Source organism: Hemitrygon akajei, chromosome 11, assembly GCF_048418815.1.
Source record: "Hemitrygon akajei chromosome 11, sHemAka1.3, whole genome shotgun sequence".
NCBI classification, from domain to species: Eukaryota; Metazoa; Chordata; class Chondrichthyes; order Myliobatiformes; family Dasyatidae; genus Hemitrygon; species Hemitrygon akajei.
The window spans coordinates 163,758,218-163,776,094 of record NC_133134.1 but is presented as its reverse complement, the minus strand read 5'-3'; positions in this window follow the sequence as shown (position 1 = coordinate 163,776,094).

Genomic DNA, 17,877 nt, shown 5'->3' with positions numbered 1-17,877 from the left:
ATGTTACTGGCCCTTTCTGTATATACAGTATGCCCTTGATGGTGGGTAGGCTGGTGCCGGTGGTACAGTTTGCCCACCCGTTGTAGAGCCTTCCTGCCGGCTGCAGCGCAGTTTGCACACCACGCAGGGGTGCGGCTTGTTAGAATGTCCGAAGAACAAGGTGAGTACGCCGTGGATGTGCAAACTCCAGCTTTCTTCATCCTCCGGGAAGGCAGACATCATCTAGGGCATGCTGTCAAAAAACTCAACGAATTGAATGCATCCTTTCTTTACCAAGAACAACTCCCTGAAAGAAATGCTCGACTTTGAAGTTACCCTGGAGTCTTTCTAACTTTCGAGAGACAGAAACTTCAGTTGCAGTAATCATGCATGAACACTGGGTGGCGGTACATCCCCACCGTCTGTCCCATCACGTCCTCTCCACCGTTTTACAATCTGCAGTCTCAGAGCATGCGAAGAGGAGGGACAACCTGACGAGTTTTCATCAACAATAATAATAAATCATTTACAAGATTCGGTCTGCAGATGCTGGAATCTGGAGAAACAGACAATCCGCTGGAGGAACTCAGGGGGGCCAGCACCGTCTGTGGGTGGAACGGAACTGACGACGTTTCAGAACAAAATCCTAGACTAGGGTTCAGATTTAGGAATTACAGCCCAAGTGCGCACAATTTCTGCACACTGCCTATTACCTGTTTGTGCCGTGGTGAGCTGACTATGACTATACGCTGTACGAATGAGCTCCCATCATATTGCAAAAGTCCAAGGTACCTGCATATTTTGTTCCAGCAAACACCAGACCAGTTTCTCTCACCCTCTCGCGCGCTCTCTTACTTTCTCCTTCTGACTCCATCTCTCTCTATGTCTGTCTCTTTCTTTCCCTCCTCCTCTCACTCTCTCTGCCTGCCTCTCTCTATCTCTCTCCTCTCACTCTCACTCTCTCTGCCCGCCTCTCTCTATCTCTCTCCCCCTCGTCTCCCTCCAATTTTAGTAAATAATCGTTCTTTATCAGTTTCATGTTTCTGCTGCCATTCATTTCGATACAGTGGAGGTGTGAACATAAAAGGGAGTGATATTGAAAACCATATAACAATTACAGCATGGAAACAGGCCATCTCGGCCCTTCTAGTCCGTGCTGAACACTTACTCTCACCTAGTCCCACCTACCTGCACTCAGCCCATAACCCTCCAATCCTTTCCTGTCCATATACCTATCCATCTGTTTTAAAAAATGACAATACCAAACCTGCCTCTACCACTTCTACTGGAAGCTCATTCCACACAGCTACCACTCTCTGAGTAAAGAAGTTCCCCCTCATGTTGCCCCTAAACTTTTGCCCCTTCACTCTCAACTCATGTCCTCTTGTTTGAATCTCCCCTACTCTCAATGGAAAAAGCCTATCCACGTCAACTCTATCTATCCCCCTCATAATTTTAAATACCTCTATCAAGTCCCCCCTCAACCTTCTACGCTCCAAAGAATAAAGACCCAACTTGTTCAACCTTATCCTGTAACTCAGGTGCTGAAACCCAGGTAACATTCTAGTAAATCTCCTCAGCACTCTATTTTGTTGATGAAATGTTTGTCATTTGTGTATTTTCTGACTCCAGGTGTGTCATAAGGTAAGCATTGAGAGCAGACCCAAATGCAAGACAGACACTGAAGGACCAGGTGTGTCAGAAAGCAAGGGAAGTGGGGGAGAGACAACACTGGGCAAGACACAGGGCCTGGGCTAGGACTAGACTAAGAAATAGGGACCTGGATGAGGAACTAGGAACCTAGACAAGGACTGAGCCAGAAACTGGACAGGGACCCGGAACCTGGGTCTTGACTCGGGCTTGGACTCCGGATCCAGTTGAGGACTGGACATGGCAAGGTAACAGAACTGGACATGGGGGCAGGACGCGGGACTCCAGGGCTGGACGAGGACATGAAGCTCAGACTAGGTCAAGGGAGAGCAAAGCAGAAGCGGGGAGAGGCATAACTGGACACAGACACTGAACCTGGACAAGACCAGGACTCAGGGCCTGGGCTACAACTTGGACACAGGCTGGAAACCTCCTCGGAGCCTTGGACACAGGCTGGACTTGGACATGGAACAACAAAAAACAACAGTCCATTCAAGTAGCAGCAAACAGCCTGCCTACTGAGCCTTGGACTCAAGCACAGGAACGCTGAACACAGAGCCAGTACCCCTCCTTGGGGACAGGACATAGGGCCAGGACACATACACAGACACTAAACACAGGGACACAAAGAGACAGTTCCAAGCTCAACAATAGATAGTTCCTTCTGTTGGCATGGCATAGCTCCAGTCTCACTCCAGCAACTGAACTTGACAGTGATACAGGCAAGTGTGGTCAGCAGGGCTACAGGCCAGGCTTCAGAGGTAAGGAAGGGAATGGTCCAGCTTCAGGGTAACAGCAAAAGACAACCTGACTTACCCCCCACAGAGGCAAGGACAGGATACTGACAGGACAAACCAGCACCTACACGCAAACCCAGGGCCACTTATATTTCCGGTCTCAAGACGAGAATCGGGTGCCTATGATTAAGCCCAAATGAAACAAGGGACAGCCGGAAGACCCGGAGTCTGGAGCCCACGGACCGGACCATGACAGAGTGAAATGGGCTTTTAGACATCCATTAATATGATTGACTGGAGATGGCCTATGTCTTCTTTTTTCTTCGGGAATTGGAGATGACTTGATTCCACTCCTGTTCCGAGGTGGCTCTTGAGGTTAATGTGTAAACCGTGGACCAGACAGGATGGATGGGGTGGGCGGTTTGTGAGGTGACCTATTCCTACGCCAGTTATCGCAGGGCAGGGAATCAAATTCTCAGTCCTGTCCCAAATGCAGTCACAAAGCTTAATGTAGACAGAGAAGGAGTCTAATTGGCCCGTCAGATTCATTCCAGCTCCCAAGCAGAGCAGCCCCATCATCCCATTCTGGTTATAAGTTACATCATCATCCGCTTCTGCCCCTAACTCTAATGCCACTTAGTCACACCCCGTGTAACATAAAGTAGACAAGATATCTGCCTACAAAAGGTAGTGAATACAGCCAGTCCGTCACAGGTAAAACACCCCCCACCACTGAGCACATCAACAAGGAACACTGTCGCAGGAAAGCAGCATCCATCATCAAAGAACCCCCAACAGGGGCAGGGGCAGGGGAACCAGGATGATGGAGCTGAAGATGAGCCAACAGGTTTACAAGTAGATGATGGGTGTAACATGAATGTAAGGAATGTGCGAATGTACATGAATGTACATTCAGGATAAGGTGGACGAACTCGTGGTGCGGTTAGAGATTGGTCTGTATGATGTGGGCATCACTGAGTCGTGGCTGAAAGAAGGTCATAGTCGGGAGCTTAACTTCAAAGGATATACTTTGTACTGAAAGGACAGGCAGGAAGGCATAGGCGGTGGTGTGGCTCTGTTGGTAAGAGATGGAATTACATCTTTAGAAAGAGGTTACATAGGGTCAGAGAGTGTTGAACATTTGTAGGTGGAATTAAGAAATTGCAAGGGTGAAAAAACCATTATGGGAATCATATATACAGACCTCCAAGTAGTAGCCAAGATGTGGGGTTGAGATTGCAAAGAGAGTTGGAAAAGGCAATAAGGGTAATGTCACAATTGTAATAGGAGACTGATGCAGGGGGACTGGGAAAATCAGGTTGATGTCAGATCGCAAGAGAGGGAATTTCTTGAATGCCTACAGACTGGTTTCTTAGAGCAGTTTGTGCTCGAGCCTACTCGGGGAAAGGCTAGCTTAGATTGGGTGTTATATAATAACCCAGATCTTATTAGGGAGCTTAATGTAAAGGAACCCTTAGGAGGCAGTGATCATAATATGATTGAATTCATACTGCAATTTGAGAAGGAGAAACATAAGTCACAGGTATCAGTATTGCAATGGAACAAAGGGAATTACAGAGGCATGAGAGAGGAGTTTGCCCAGGTGGATTGGAGGGGGATTCTGGTGGGGATGACGGCAGAGCAGAGATGGCTGAAGTTTCTGGGAATAGTTCACAAGGTGCAGGATAGGTTTGTCCCACAGAGGAAGAAGTTCTCAAATGGCAGGGGTCGGCAACTGTGGCTGACAACAGAAGTTCAGGACTGTATAAAAGCCAAGGAAAAGGCATATAAGGTAGCAAAAGTAAGTGGCAAGTTGGATGATTGGGAAGCTTTTAAAATCCAACAAAAGGCAACTGAAAAAGTTATAAGGAAAAAGGAGAAATATGAGGCAGACTAGCCAATAATATGAAGCAGGATACTGAAAGCTTTTTCATTTATTTGAAGAGTTAAAGAAAGGTGAGATTTGATATTGGACCACTGGAACATGATGCTGGTGAGGTAGTAATGGGGGACAAAGAAATGGAAGATGAACTTAATGGGTACTTTTCAACTGTCTTCACTGTGGAAGACACTAACAGTGTGCCAGAGGTCTGTGAGTGTCGGAGCAGGAGTGAGTGCCATTGATATTACAGAGGAAAAAGTGTGAGGCAAACTCAAAGATCTTAAGATGGATAAGTCCCAGAATCCTGAGAGAGGTTGCTGGAAAGATAATGGATCAATTGGTCATGATCTTTCAAGATAATGGCATGGTCCCGGAGGACTGGAAGCTGGCAAATGTCACTCCACTATTTAAGAAGGGAGGAAGGCAAAAGAAAGGAAATTATAAGCCAGTTGGACTAACCTCAGTGGTTGGGAAAGTGTTGGAGTCCATTATTAAGGATGAGGTTTCGAGGTACTTGGAAACTAATGATAAAGTAAGTCAGCATGGTTCCTGTAAAGGGAAATCTTGCCTGACAGATCTGTTGGAGTTCTTCGAGGAAGTAACAAGCAGGATAGACAAAGGAGAGGTAGTGGATGTTGCTTACTTGAAATTTCAGAAGGCATTTGACAAGGTGCCACACATGAGAGTGCTTAACAAGATAAAATCCCATGGTGTTACAGGAGAGATACTGGCATGGATATAGGAATGGCTGACAGGCAGGAGGCAGCACCTGGGAATAAAAGGGGCCTTTTCTGGTTGGTTGCCAGTGACTAGTGGTGTCCCTCAGGGGTCAATATTGGGACTGCTACCTTTCACATTGTCAATGATATAAATAATGGAATTGATGGCTTTGTGGCAAAGTTTTTGGACCGTCTCCCAAGCAGCCGAAAATAAGGGACCGTCTCTCAAGCGGCCGAGAATAAGGGACCGTCTCTCAAGCGGCCGAGAATAAGGGACCGTCTCTCAAGCGGCCGAGAATAAGGGACCGTCTCTCAAGCGGCCGAGAATAAGGGACCGTCTCTCAAGCGGCCGAGAATAAGGGACCGTCTCTCAAGCGGCCGAGAATAAGGGACCGTCTCCCAAGCTGCCGAGAATAAGTCAATACGAATTGTCTGTTGTTATTTGTTTTTGTCGTCTCGTGTCCAGCCGAGTGTTGCCAGCCGTTTTGCCGCTGCTCCGAGCCGGGATGTGAGTGGTCTGTCGTTTTGTTTTGTCAAGTCCGAGTCACAGTCCAAGTCAAGCCTAAGAGTATAAGTCCAAGTCCTGGCTCCGAATCCTAGTCATGCCCAAGTCCGTCTCCGTGTCAAGTCCCTGTGGTCCGCTTGGGTCTGCTCCCTACGCTCCATTGCAACAAGGCCATGCTCTCTTCTCACTGCTGCCTTTGGGTAGGAGTTTCAGGAGCCTCAGATCCCACCCCACCTGGTTCAGGAACGGTTATTACCGGCAACCATCAGGCTCCTGAACCAATATGGATAACTTCACTCACCTCAACTCAATTGTTTACACAATCTACAGACTCACTTTCAAAAACTCTACAACCCATGTTCTCAACATTTATTAGCTTTTTATCTATCTATCTATCTATCTATCTATTATTTTGGTGTTCCTCCCCTTCTTCCATGGTCTTCTGTCCTCCCCTATCAGATTCCCCCTTCTCCAGCCCTTTATCTCTTTCACCAATTGGCTTCCCAGCTCTTTCCTTCACCCCTCCCTCTCCCTATTTCACCTACCACCTGCCACCTTCGTTCCCACCTTCTTATGCTAACTTCTCCTCTTCCTTTCCAATCCTGATGAAGGGTCTCAGCCTGAAACGTTGACTGTTTACTTTTTTCCACGGGTGCTGCCTGGCCTGCTGAGTTCCTCCAGCATTTTGTGTGTGTTTTGGAAAATTGGTTTATTATTGTCATCGGGGTACATCAAAAAACCTTTCTTGCAAACTCTTCCTGCGGGGCAATTCATTACAACAGCGCATTGAGGCCTAAGAAATAAGGTTCAAGACCATAACGAAATAGATTCTGAGATCAAGAGTCTACCTTACGATACTCGGGCACAGTAGATTTGATCATCAGTGCGGAAGCTGTCCTTGAGCCTGGTGGTACATGCATTCAGACTTTTGTCTCTTCTGCCTGATGGAAGAGGGGAGAACAGAGAATGTCCAGGATGGCTGCTTTGCCAAGACAGTGAGGAGTGTAGACAGAGTTCATGGAGGGGAGGTTGGTTTCCCTGATGTGCTGAACTGTGTCCACAAATCTTCTCCTCAAGAAATTGTAGTTTCCTGCATTTTCAGCAGAGCATTTGTCACACCAAGCAGCAGTGCATTTGGATAGGATGCTCCCTCTGCTGAGGGTCACAGGGGTCAAACCAAATTTCTTCCGCCTCCCGAGGAAGCAGAGGTGCTGCTGGGGTTTCCTGGTCAATGTGGTTGGACCAGGACTATTGGTGATGTTCATTCTCAGGAACTTGAAGGTTGGAACTCTCTCAACCTCATCTTCGCTGAGGTAGGTAGCTGCAAAAAAAGAACTCTGAAGATTCACTACCTTTTGAATAAGCTGCATAAAACTTTAGTAGGCCACAGCAGGAGTATTGTGTACAGTATTGACCACCACAGTACAGGAAGGATGTGGGGGCTTCAGACAGGATGAAGAAGAGGTTTACCAAGATTAGAGTGTGTAAAAGTCTTGGGCACGAATATGTCTCTAGGGTGCCTAAGACTTTTGCACAGGTGTCAACGTGGAGGGGAGAGCAAGTTTGTATATCTGGCAGGATCAAAACATATTGGGAATGGTGAGGGAAGAGGTGTGGGACAGGAGTGCCAGGGGTGGGGGTTGGCATGGGTGCAGGTACACCCAGCCCTGAGACACAAGGCAAGGCCATTCAAACGTTCATTTATTATCTAAGCATGTATCCATATACAACTCTGAGACTCTTGATTCCAAACAATTGTTCAGATTTTACAGGATCAGAATCAGGTTTAATATCACCGGCAGATGTTGTGAAATTTGTTAAATTAATAAGTATATACATGTATATTAAATAAATAATTTAAAGTGGTGCAAAAACAAAAATAATATTTTTAAAAGTGAGGCAGTGTTCATGGGTTCAATGACCATTTAGGAATTGGATGGCAGAGGGGAAGAAGCCGTTTCTGAATCACTGAGTGTGTGTCTTCGGGCTCCTGCACCTCCTTCCTGATGGTAACAATGAGAAGAGGGCATGTCCTGGGTAAGGGGGTCCTTAATAATGGACACCACCTTTCTGAGGCACCGCTCCTTGAAGATGTCCTGGTTACTATGAAGGCTAGTACCCATGATGAAGTTGACTAATTTTACAACTTTCTGTAGCTCCTTTCGATCCTGTGTAGTAGACACCCTGTCCCCCCACACCAGACAGTGATGCAGCCTGTCAGAATGCTCTCCAAGGTACATTTGAGGAAGTTTTCGAGTGTTTGAGGTGACAAACCAAATCTCCTCAAGCCCTTAATGAAATATGGCTGCTGTCTTGCCTTCTATCGAGGAGCAGATCGGGAGACAGATTCTGGAAAGGTGTAATAATAACAGGATTGTCATGAAGGGAGATTTTAATTTCCCAAATATTGATTAGCATCTCCCTAGAGCAAGGGGTTTAGATGGGGTGGAGTTTGTTAGGCATGTTCAGGAAGGTTTCTTGACACAATATGTAGATAAGCCCACAAAAGGAGAGGCTATACTTAGAAACATAGAAAACCTACAGCACAATACAGGCCTTTCGGCCCACAAAGCTGTGCTGAACATGTCCTTACCTTAGAAATTACCTAGGGTTACCCATAGCCCTCTATTTTTCTAAGCTCCATGTACCTATCCAGGAGACTCTTAAAGGTACCCCATCAAGGCTTATTGAGAAAGTAAGGAGGCATGGGATCCAAGAGGACATTGCTTTGTGGATCCAGAACTGGCTCACCCACAGAAGGCAAAGAGTGGTTGTAGATGGGTTATAGTCTGCATGGAGGTCGATGACCAGTGGTGTGCCTCGGGGATCTGTTCTGGGACCCCCTCTCTTTGTGATTTTTATAAATGACCTGGATGAGGAAGTGGAGGGATGGGTTAGTAAATCTGCTGATGACACAAAACTTGGGGGTTTTGTGGATAGTGTGGAGGGCTGTCAGAGGTTCCAGCGGGACATTGACAGGATGCCAAACTGGGCTGAGAAGTGGCAGATGGAGTTCAATCCAGATAAGTATGAGGTGGTTCATCTTGATAGGTCAAATATGATGGCAGAATATAGTATTAATGGTAAGAGTCTTGGCAATGTGGAGGATCAGAGGGATCTTGGGGTCTGAGTCTATAAGACATTCAAAGCTGCTGCGCAGGTTGTCTCTGTGGTTAAGAAGGCATACGATGCATTGGCCTTCATCAATCGTGGGATTGAGTTTAGGTGCCGAGAGCTAATGTTGCAGCTATATAGGACCCTGGTCAGACCCCACTTGGAGTACTGTTTTCAGTTCTGGTCGCCTCACTACAGGAAGGATGTGGAAACCATAGAAAAGGTGCAGAGGAGATTTACAAGAATGTTTCCTGGATTGGGGAGCATGCCTTATGGGAATAGGTTGAGTGAACTCGGCCTTTTCTCTTTGGAGCGACGGAGGATGAGAGGTGACCTGATAGAGGTGTATAAGATGATGAGAGGCATTGATCGTGTGGATAGTCAAAGGCTTTTTCCCAGGGCTGAAATGGCTAACACGAGAGGGCACAGTTTTAAGGTGCTTGGAAGTAGGTACAGAGGAGATGTTAGGGGTAAGGTTTATTTTACGCAGAGAGTGGTGAGTGTGTGGAATGGGCTGCCGGTGACAGTGGTGGAGGCGGATATGATAGGGTCTTTTAAGAGACTCCTGGATAGATACATGCTCAGAAAAATAGAGGGCTGTGGGTAACCCTAGGTAATTTCTAAGGTAAGGAAATGTTCAGCACAGCTTTGTGGGCCAAAGGACCTGTATTGTGCTGTAGGTTTTCTATGTTTCTTTATTGCTGCATCAATATGTTGGACAGAATGTCTCTCTGGTGCTTCCCATTTCCTCCCTTCTCCCTTCCCCTTTTCCCAACCATGATTCCCCTCTCCCTGCCCTCTTCCCACTCTCAGTCCACAATAGAGACCCATTTCAGAATCACTCACATATGTCATGAATTTGTTTTTTTATGGCAACAGTACAGTGCAATACATAAAATTATTACAGTGCTGTGCAAGAGTCTCAGGCACCCTATCTATATATGTGCCTAAGACTTTTGCCCAGTACTGTATGAGGAGAGGATGGACAAATTTGATTTGTTTCCCCTGGAGCAGCGGAAAGGAGACGTCATAGGAGATTTAAAATTATGACTGTCTATTAGGATAAGCAGTCAGAATCTTTCTCCAGGATAGAAATATCAAGTATTATATCAATGAAAGCTCTCAGTCATCCAGGTCATTGTATATCAAGCAGTGGTAAATCAAGGCAACTGGACTTGCTGTGTTGTCTAAAGGTACAACAATCACATGAGGGCCATTAAGAGTCGTGGAGGTAATGAGAGGGTCATTAGTCTTAGCTTTGCATGAATACAGGTGTGAACTTTTCTGGAGATGCTGGGGTGTGGTGTCAGGACTGCATTGTAAATCAAGACTCAGCTGTTTATCTACACCTAAAGGACAAAACACCCTCCTCTGATGAGAACAATGTGCACAGGGAGGGCGGGGGGGGGGGTTGAAAGAGGGGTTAAGAAGCTATCTTTGTCGAACTGGAAAACCCATTCGCTGAACAGAAAGGGTGGGGTATGACACCACCTATCAGTTACTTATAGCTGGGATAATTGACTCAAAGCAAGCGGGTGTAGGTTCACACAGAAGCCTCCCCACTGTCAAGGACACCATCATAAAGCACCATCATCTGCAGCATGCTGCCAACCACAGCATCATCTTCAGCCTGCTACCATCCCACCATCATCGGCAGATGGTAAGAGTGGGCTCCCTCTGACCCACAACACAGGTGCCCCTCAGGGCTGTGTACTAAGCCCCCTCTTTTACTCTCTGTATATCCATGACTGTGTCGCCACCCACAGCTCCAATCTGCTAATTAAATTTGTTGATGACACTACAGTGATTGACTTAATCTCAAATCAAAAACAACCTCTCCCTCAAAGTCGCAAAAACAAAGGAGCTGGTTGTGGACTACAGGAGGAATGGAGACAGGCTAACCCTTATCAACATCAATGGATCTGGGGTTGAAAGGATGAACAGCTTTCATAAACATCACCAAGGATCTCACACGGTCTGTACCTACCATCTGTGTGGTGAAAAAGGCACAACATCGCCTCTTTCAACTCAGACGGTTAAAGAAGTTTGGTATGGGCCCTCAGATCCTAAGAACTTTCTACAGGGGCACAATTGAGAGCATCCTGACTGGCTGTATCACTGCCTGGTATGGGAACTGTAATTCCCCCAACTGAAGGACTCAGCAGAGAGTGGTGCAAACAGCCCAGCGTATCTGTAGACGTGAACGTCCTACTATTCAGGATATTTACAAAGACAGGTATGATAAAAGGGCCTGATGAATCATTGGGGTCCTGAGTCACCCCAACCACAAACTGCTTCGGCTGTTACCATCCGGGAAACGGTACCACAGCATAAAAGCCAGGACCAACAGGCTCCAGGACAGCTTCCTCCACCAGGCCATCAGACTGATTAATTCATGCTGACGCAACTGATCTTCTATGTTATATTGACTGTCCTCTTGTACGTAATATTTATTAAAAATGACTATGAATTGCACATTGCACATTTAGACGGAGACGTGATGTAAAGATTTTTACTCCACACGTATATGAAGGATGTAAGTAATAAAATCAATTTAGTTTAACCCTCACCATGCAGGACATGAGCCTGAAGGTGCACATTCAGTGTTTTGTGAACAATGTCTTCCTCTCTGCCATCCAATTTCTGAATGGTCTGTGAAACCAATAACACCACCTCACTATTCTTCTTTTACACTATTTATTTATTTTATTTTTGTTTGTAGTAACTTTTATATCTTGCAAGTATCTCGCCAAGCACTCAGTCGCCTACCCAACAATATTAGGGACACTTGTCCACTTGCTTGTTCATGCAAGCTTCGAATCAGCCAATCACGTAGCAGCAACTCAATGCATCAAACCATGGTCAAGAGGTTCAGCTGTTGTTCAGACCAAGGTCAGAATGGGGAAGAAATGTGATCTGTTACTTATCCTGTGGTTTGAGGATCTCAGAAACTGCTGATCTCCTGGGATTTTCATGCACAAGAGTCTCTAGAGTTTACAGAGAATGGTGCAATAGGGAAAAAAACCCAGTAGGCAGCAGTTCTGTGGGTGAGAATGCCTTGTAAATGTTGGACACCAGAGGTAAATGGCCAGACTGCTTCAAGCTGATAGGAAGGCGAGATGATTTCAAATACCCACAGGTTACAACAGTGGGTGTGCAGAAGAGCATCTCTGAACATAGAACATGTCGAACCTTGAAGTGGACGGGCTACAGCAGCAGAAGGCCAACAAATACACTCAGTGGCCACTTTATTAGGTGCAGGAGGTTCCTGATATAGTGGCTGCTGAGAGCATGTGTGTTTGTGATAATAAGCCCGATTCTGAATGTGGGAAATCGCTGTGCACTTCCTAATTGTACCAGGAGGGGGCGCCGGCAGCAAGTTTCTCAGTGACTGGGTCAGTCAGGCATCAGCAGTGCTGCAGTTTCAGGCAAGTATTGTGCAACAGGATTCTTACTAATGCTTTGGTATGAATTCCTGTAAATAAGTAATTAAAAGATTGCAACTGCACCCTGGAATTGACAATAGCCTCCCAAAAAGAGTGATTTCCTTGAATTTGTTCTCTATAATTAAACATTTTGTGAAGCAAAATGATTTCAGTTGCTGGAAATCTGATGTAAAATCAGAAAATTATGGGGATATTCCACAGGCCAACATCCTTCTTCAAATGGCAAGATGTTAATCTGAAATATAAACTCTGTTTCCTGCCACACTTCTCTTCAATTGCTGTTTCCAGAATTTTCTAATTCTGTTTCAGAGGTTCCCTGCTCAGAATCCACTCCCCCCCCCACCCCCCATCCACCTTCACTCTCAATAAATTTAATTTTATCTGAGTCGTACCCGGCCATTTCCTGAAACTATTTTGAGTGATGCCTTTCCAGACTCCGTTGAGGGGTCTGGAGCAACGCGCTAATCGCTCAGAGGGTCTAGCAGCATGCGCGGGTATTCCCCTGGTGCTCTGGTTTTCTCCCATGGTCCGAAGATGTACCGACTAGGTTAAGGGGTCACTGCAAATGTCCCGTGATAGAGTTAGGGTTTGTCAGGGGTTTCTGAGGGGGCCGTGGCTTGAAGAGCCTACTCTGCACAACAGCACTAAAAAAATAAATAATCTATGACCCTCTCCGCTCCTGGTTTCACCTGTCACCTACCACCTGTACTTCGCCCCGCTTTCTTGCTCTAAGTCTCGGCCCAAAACATCGACTCTTCATTCTTTTCCACAGATGCTGCCTGGCCCTGCTGAGTTCCTCCAGCATTTTTGTGTGTGTTGTTTGGACTTCCAGCATCCGCAGGTTTTCTCATCTTTGAATCCGCAGAAAGAAATGGACAGTCAATGTTTTGGGTCGAGATTCTTCCTCAGGACTGGGAAGGAAGATTACTCCCTGGCTCCGCTCGTCAGCTCATTCCCTTTATTCCACAGTTCACCATCCTCTCCTATCAGATTCCATCTTTTTCCACTCACAGAACAGGAACTGGCCTTTTGGCCCACAATGTTGTGCTGAACTAATTAAATTTATTTTTTTTTTAATTTATTGACATACAGCGTGGAACAGGCCCTTCTGGCCCTTTGAGCCGTGCTGTCCAGCAATCTCCCGATTTAACCCTAGCCTAATCAGGGGACAATTTACAATGACCAGTACTCCTACTAACTGGTACGTCTTTGAACTGTGGGAGGAAACTGGAACATCCAGAGAAAGCCCACACGGTCACGGGGAGAACGTATAAACTCCTTACTGTCAACGGTGGGAATTGAACCCATGTTGCTGGTACTATAAAACGTTGCGCTAACTACTATACTACCGTGCCATCTGTGTAATGAAATGCCCAGCTAACCTAATCCCTTCTGCCTACACAATGCCCATGTCGTTCCACTTGCTGTACCTTTATAAGCCTACCTGAGAGCCTCTTGAACACCCTCATCATATCCCCTCTGTCACTTCCACCTATCACCTCCCAGCATCGTACATCATTCCCACTCCTCTCTGGATCTACCTACCACCCGTCAGCTCTCACTCCACTCCCTTGCCCCTTCCCACCTCTTTATGCCTGCTATCTTCCCTCTATCTTACAGTGCTATTGAAGGATCTTGCCATGATTGAATGGCAGAGCAGATTCAATGGCCTAAATGGGTTCATTCTTCTCCAAATCTTATGGTCACAACAGAATGTATTGTGTTTCCATCCACAGAGACATGTATGCAATTGCTCACCCCTAGTTTACCTAGAACTGAAGTGGCAGATAAGAATCATTGGCATGCTGGAGTCACATGTAGATTAGTTTAGTTTAGATACCGATTTATTTAGTCACTTCAGTCTTAATTTCTCATGGGATATGAACACACATCTCTGATTCAGTGACACAGCATTCTACAGAATGCTGTACCGTGGAGAGCATTCTTACCGGCTGCATTACTGCCTTGCTGCCGCACAGGATTGATGTAAGCTGTGGAGAGTTGTAAACTCAGTCAACTCCATCATGGGTACTAGCCTCCGCAGCATCCAGGATGTTCGTGGGGAAGGACCACAGTCTAGGGTCCTTCTCCTGCGGGAGTTGAGGGGTAGGGAGCGGGTTGTATACCCCTGAACAAGTGTATGTAAATATGAAGAAACACACTGCCACCTGGGTGGCAAAAGTGTGGGAATGTAAAGACCGTAATGAAAACATTTGTAAAGAACTGTGAGTCATTGAATTGTTTATTGTACATCATTTTATTTTTGAATGAAATATATTTTGTTTAATTTTTTTAAAAATCCAGGACGTTTGCAAGGAATGATGTCTTAAAAAGACAGCATCCATCATTAAGGACCCCCATCACCCAGGTCATGCCTTGTTCTCATTGAAAAAATGAGGTACAGGAGCCTGAAGACACACACTCAACGATTCAGGAACAGCTTCTTCCCCTCTGTCATCCAATTTCTGAATGGACATTGAACCCATGACAATACTTCACTACTTTTTATTTCTATTTTTGCACTACTTATTTATTTTAGCTATTTAACATAGATAAACTTCCTTACTGTAATTCACCGTTTTTTCTATTATTATGAGATGCATTGTGCTGCCACAAAGACAACAAATTTCACAACATATGCTGGTGTTATTAAAGCTGATCCTGGCTGCTGATCCAGCGTCCTAGCGATCACCCTATCAGTCGACACAATACTCCTAATGAGACACCTCGCACCCTGGGCTGTTTAACCAACATTAAAGATAGACAATGAAGAAGACTTAGGACATTCTTGCCATCATGACTTAGGGTGTTGAATATAAGAATTGGGAGATTGGAACAGTACAGCACTGTGCAGGCCATTCAGTCCACACTGTTGTGCTAATCTACTGAAGAGCACGACCATACACTTCCCAGCACTATATTCCGACTGCCACCCTTTGCCCATTCTCCTAATCCATCCAGGTCCCTCTGCAGACTCCCTGCTTCCTCAAAGCTACCCGCCCTTCCACCTATCTTTTTATTGCTTGCAAGCCTGACTACAAAGCCATCAATTCCGTCATCCAGATCATTGACATATAACGTGAAAAGTTGTGAACCCAACATGGACGCCTGCAGAACATCAGTAGTCACCAGCAGCCCAGCAAAAAAGGCTTCCTTTTTACCGACTCCTTGACTTCCGCCAGTCAGTGGGAGAGTCTCAAGGTTCAAGCTAAATTTATTGTCAAAGTACATACACGTCAGGGTGGTGGGGTAGGCATACGTCTCTACCAAAGGAGTTGTTAGGCGCTCCTTCATTCCTCTAGTCTGCGGGTCACCCTTGGGAAAGGTGCAGCACCTGATTCGCCCCCTGATCAGGGTCACGTGAAGCCATGGGAGCTGGTGGTGGGTGGTCATATGAGCAGCCGGTGCATATCACAAGTCCTGGTTATGTGACCACTGACGCCAGGCAGACAGTCTCTGAAGAGTATTGATAATGGCTGGGGTCACCCATCTTGTAAAGACACTGCCCAGGAGAAGGCAATGGCAAACCACTTCTGTAGAAAAATTTGCCAAGAACAGTCATGGTCATGGAAAGACCGCAATCACCCAAGCCATACAACACGGCACATAATGATGATGATGATGTGCACAGATGCCTTGTGCAGGAAGGCACAGAGTCGACTGTACTTCCTTAGAAGGTTGGCGTCATTCAATGTCTGTAGTGAGATGCTGAAGATGTTCTATAGGTCAGTTGTGGAGAGCGCCCTCTTCTTTGTGGTGGCGTGTTGAGGAGGAAGCATTAAGAAGAGGGACGCCTCACGTCTTAATAAGCTGGTAAGGAAGGCGGGCTCTGTCGTGGGCAAAGTACTGGAGAGTTTAACATCGGTAGCTGAGCGAAGGGCGCTGAGTAGGCTACGGTCAATTATGGAAAACTCTGAACATCCTCTACATAGCACCATCCAGAGACAGAGAAGCAGTTTCAGCGACAGGTTACTATCGATGCAATGCTCCTCAGACAGGATGAAGAGGTCAATACTCCCCAATGCCATTAGGCTTTACAATTCAACCGCCAGGACTTAAGAACTTTTTAAAAGCTATTATTAATGCTTTTTGAGATAGTGATTTAGATGCATATCATATTTTTTACTGAGTTAAGTATTGTATGTAATTAGTTTTGCTACAACAAGTGTATGGGACATTGGAAAAAAAGTTGAATTTCCCCATGGGGATGAATAAAGTATCTATCTATCTATCTATCTATCTATCTATCTATCATCCCCATATACAGCCCTGAGATTCATTTTCTCGTGGGCATTCACAGCAGGACAACGAAGTACAATAGAATCAATGATAGACTACACAGGAAGAAAGAAAGACCGACAAGCAACTACAAACACAAAGACTGACAAACAATATCCTGGGCTTGTTCTCCCTGGAGTGAAGGAAGCTGAGGGGTGGCCTAATAGCGATGGATAAGAACATAAGTGGCACAGATAGGGTAGAGATATCAACAACAAAGGAGCTTAGGTTTAAGGTGAAAAGGAGTTCAGGGGATTTTAGGGGAAGTTTTTTTACATAAAGTGGTTGGCATCATGAGCATACGCCAGAGGAAGTGGTAGGGTCAGATACAAGCAATCAGTTTAAGAAACATTTAAAGCAGATGCTTAATTAAAAAAGGCATGCAAGGTTATGGACTCTATGCAGGTAAACAGGATAAGAGCAGGTGGGTGTAAAGGTTAGTATTTCCTGTGCAACTCTGGCCCTAAAGCCTGGACAGAGTTGACACGGAGAGTGTGTTTCCGACTGGAGGAGCCTAGGAACAGAGGGCACAGCCTCAGATTACAAGGATATCCCTCTAGAACGGAGATGAGAAGGAATTTCTTTAACCGGGGGGGCGGGGGGGGTGAATAATTGGAATTATTTGCCATAGGCGGCTGTCGGGGGGGGCAAGTCACTGAGTGTATTTAAAGCAGAAGTTGATAGATTCTTGATTAGTCAGTGTGTCAAAGGTTTCGAGGTGAATTCAGAGGAATGGAGTTGAGAGGGATTAAAAAAATCAACTATGATGATAGATTCAATGGGCTGAATGGCCTGATTTATTCCTATGTTTTATGGCCTTCAGGTCTGATGATGGGCCCTGGCAATGAAAGTTCTGATATATGTCCGGGCAATCAGTACAAGGTCAGAGGGAAAAAGTATCTCGAATGGGACTGGGCAAGTCTATTTGCTCCACGGAGACTTTAGTTTCAGAAGGCATTCTGTTACAGCATTGCGGTAACATCAGAGTTCAATTCCCATCACAGTCTATAAGGAGTTTGTATGTTCTCCTCATGACCTCCGGGCTTTCCTCCGGGTGCTCTGGTTTCCTCCGACATTCCAAAGACGTACAGATTAGGTGTAGTGAGTTGTGGGCATTCTATGCTGGCACAAAGCGTGGCAAGACTTGCTGGCTGCCCAGCACAATCCTTTTGCTGATATAATTTGAAGCAAAAACGATGCATCTCCCTGTATGTCTCGATGTGCGTGTGAAAAATAATGCCAATCTTGAAATCTTCAGTCTGGGAGGGTGTTACAGCTACCACAATGTCCAGTTACCTTTTCTACAGTACGGCGGGCGGTAGAGATGCTGTCAAAAGTAAAACTGATTCAGAAACACACAAAGGGATATCTGGACGGACTAGCTAAAGTTTGGTCAAAGATGTCAAAACCACATCAAACGTAACAGAAGCAAGCCGCCCTCCCATTCACAGATTAAGTTTAGGTTTCAATCAGAATTGAAACATTCTCAGCAACCAATCTTTCTTCAACCCTGAGCCAATTTGATAGTTCAGTGTTAAGCAGTCAGATATTCACAGCGATTTAAACG